The 2,846-nt window shown below is 40.1% G+C and overlaps 1 pseudogene; it reads left to right on the top strand.

Annotated features, from left to right (window-relative positions):
* Positions 1-619: 619 nt before the first annotated feature.
* Positions 620-952, top strand: LOC143396731 (guanine nucleotide-binding protein G(I)/G(S)/G(O) subunit gamma-12 pseudogene; annotated as a pseudogene).
* The last annotated feature ends 1,894 nt before the right edge of the window (positions 953-2,846 follow it).

Genomic DNA, 2,846 nt, shown 5'->3' on the forward strand with positions numbered 1-2,846 from the left:
CAGAGCTTGATTGTGGTTGCATGAAAGTGTATATACATGTCAAAACTTTTCAAATTATTTTATTGTTTATCAATTACCAATGACTCTTTAAAAAACAAAAACAAAACAGAACATCATTGACAGGTATGGTGGTGCATACCTGTTAACCCAGTATTCTGGAAGGCTAAGGCAGGAGGATTGCAAATTCAAGGCCAGCTTTAGCAACTTAGACCCTCAGTGACTTGGCAAGACCTTGTCTTGACATAAAAAAAATTAAAAGAGCTGAAGTTGTGGCTCAGTGGTAGAGCGTTCCTGGGTTTAGTACCCACTACCAAAAAAAGAACAACAACACAACCTCCCCCAAAGAGATAGCATTGAAAAGAATGATCTTTTCAAAAAGATTCAAACCTACATTTTTTTTAAGCTAGCAAGAGTTACTACAGCATTCAATCCACAGTTTGATTTAGAAAAGTTCAGTCTATTCCCAATATTTTTAGAATTTTTAGAATTAATTTTAGAATTAAAAATTTTCAAAAATTTTTCTTAAGACCTGAGGGGGTCTATATTGATCATCTGTGAGACAGAAAACAAATCAAAAGGGAATAAGAGAAGAGACCGAGTCCCTGGCAGCGGCGGCGGCGGCGGTGGCGGTGGCGGGGCCAGTGCTCAGGAAGATTCGTCCTACCATTAAAAAACCTGAAAACGTTGGACCACACAAGTTCTTACTGATTTCAGGGAAGAACAACCATTGAAGATGTCCAGCAAAACAGCAAGCACCAACAACATAGCTCAGGCGAGGAGAACTGTGCAGCAGCTAAGACTAGAAGCTTCCATTGAAAGGATAAAGGTCTCAAAGGCCTCTGCAGACCTCATGTCCTACTGTGAGGAGCACGCCAGGAGTGACCCTTTGCTGACAGGCACACCGACTTCAGAAAACCCGTTCAAGGATAAGAAAACCTGCATCATCTTATAGTGGAAGAACGGAACCGTTCCTCGCCTCTTCCCAACAGAGCAAATCCAGAGCGGCTCCTTGAAGAGATTTGCCTCCAGCTTATTTGGTAACCACTGCTAATAACTAAAATGCTCTTCTTTTGGAATAATGGACTCTAAAGTCTTTATTTTCCAAGTTGCCCTTTCTTTAAAATACCCTTTACTGATTTAATACAGAATAACAATCCTTGTTTTCCATTTGATAACCATGGTGTTACTTTGGGTTATTTTTTAAGGAGAGTTGGCCTGGGCCTTCTTAAAAACACAATTACATATTTCATGTATTCAGTTGATTCAGATATGTTAAGACTTAAAATGCCTAAGCACCTGTCAAATTAAAATGCCAAGAATAATTTCAGTCCTGAAACCTTTAATTCATGTTCTGCTCTTAATAAGGTTTGTGCCAACCTGTATAGTGTACAAGGGAAAGGGGTGTATTTTGTATATGTATGTCTTCGTATGTACACATATCAAAGCTTATTTCCTCATCAAAGCTCCCCTCTCCATGTAACAGCAGTTCCTCAACTCCAGAAGTTGTATTTAGCTTGAGCTGTGTAGGTAGAATAAAAATTCTTTTCATATAGTTATTGTGCAAAAAATAAAGAAAAAGCATCCTAAAAAAAAAACAACCACAAAACAAAACAACAACAACAACAACAACAACAACAACAAAAACCACAAAAGGGAATAAGAGGTTTATAAACGTGGCTATTCACCACGGTATTTGTAGGGTTAGAGAACTGTTTCTCCAAAGGGAAATTATACAAGTCCTATTGCCAGAGTTAATAAAACCTAACTACACAAAGACCTCAACTAAGAAGAGAGCTCAAAACTTGTAAAGGCTTTCATTCAAAGATAGAAGCCTTTTCAAGCACCAATTAACAAAATCTCACACCACACTAAGAGCTGAAGGGTGTGATCATCAGTTGTTTTATAGTTGGCAAATTGGAATCCCAAAGGCTCAGCCAGCCTGCCCAAGGTCACCTGGTGAGGTGGCTGCTGACTCAGGGGTGAGGCTTAAGAATTCTGTCTCCTGGCCCTGTCCTGATTTACTCCAACCAATGAAGAGTTGGCTCTCAACCAGACCTCCAGAGGGAAGAAAACTCCTGGTTCAACCAGTTTGTTTTGGAACCAAGATGGTGTTAGAGGCCACACCAGGGGTGGGAACACTGGATCCCATGCTAAGCCCATCTCATTTCCTTCCTTCTCTGTCCTTGTGTTGAATTAGTTCATTGCAGTCTTCACTAAATTCTTGGTGCCTGATATTAGGCATTATTGAAATCAAAATGATTTCTTGGTAAACTAAAAATCAGAATTTTCATCAGTTTGCTTTCCTTCTTTTTCAGAGAGCCTTGTAGCATAAAGGGGAGATTCTCATAACTCCATGGAACCCTGGGAAACTCTCAATCCTGTTGGATTAATTATGCCATTAATTTGGGGACTCTTGGATGGTGGTGGTGGGGGAAGACTGTTAAACCCAAAGTACCAGTGAATGGAATATTTGGCATTTCCTGGGAGAGGTGTAACTCTGGGTCCGGAGGAATGTTGTAGATTACAGATGTAACAGGGGCTTCTCTTGTCCTGTTGGCTTCATCAAACAAGTGTGGAGGGAACAGTTAATTTAGATACCAGATTCTGTCATCAGAAGTGATCTTTTTCCCGGATGGCATAGGTGAGATGTTCCAACTGATGTATGATGCATTTGACGTGAGTTTCTATTATGGCTCATATGGTAATATTTGGCTTACTTAGGGGTTATTCATACAGCAGACATAGCCATCTCAAACACTGCTAAGTAACCAGAAGGAAACAAAAAGGAGTTTGGGTGGCCATCAGGGGCGTCAAAAATTCATAGTGCAACTCTGCCTTTCTTAGAC

This window comes from Callospermophilus lateralis, chromosome 4 (assembly GCF_048772815.1).
Source record: "Callospermophilus lateralis isolate mCalLat2 chromosome 4, mCalLat2.hap1, whole genome shotgun sequence".
In the NCBI taxonomy this organism is placed as follows: Eukaryota; Metazoa; Chordata; class Mammalia; order Rodentia; family Sciuridae; genus Callospermophilus; species Callospermophilus lateralis.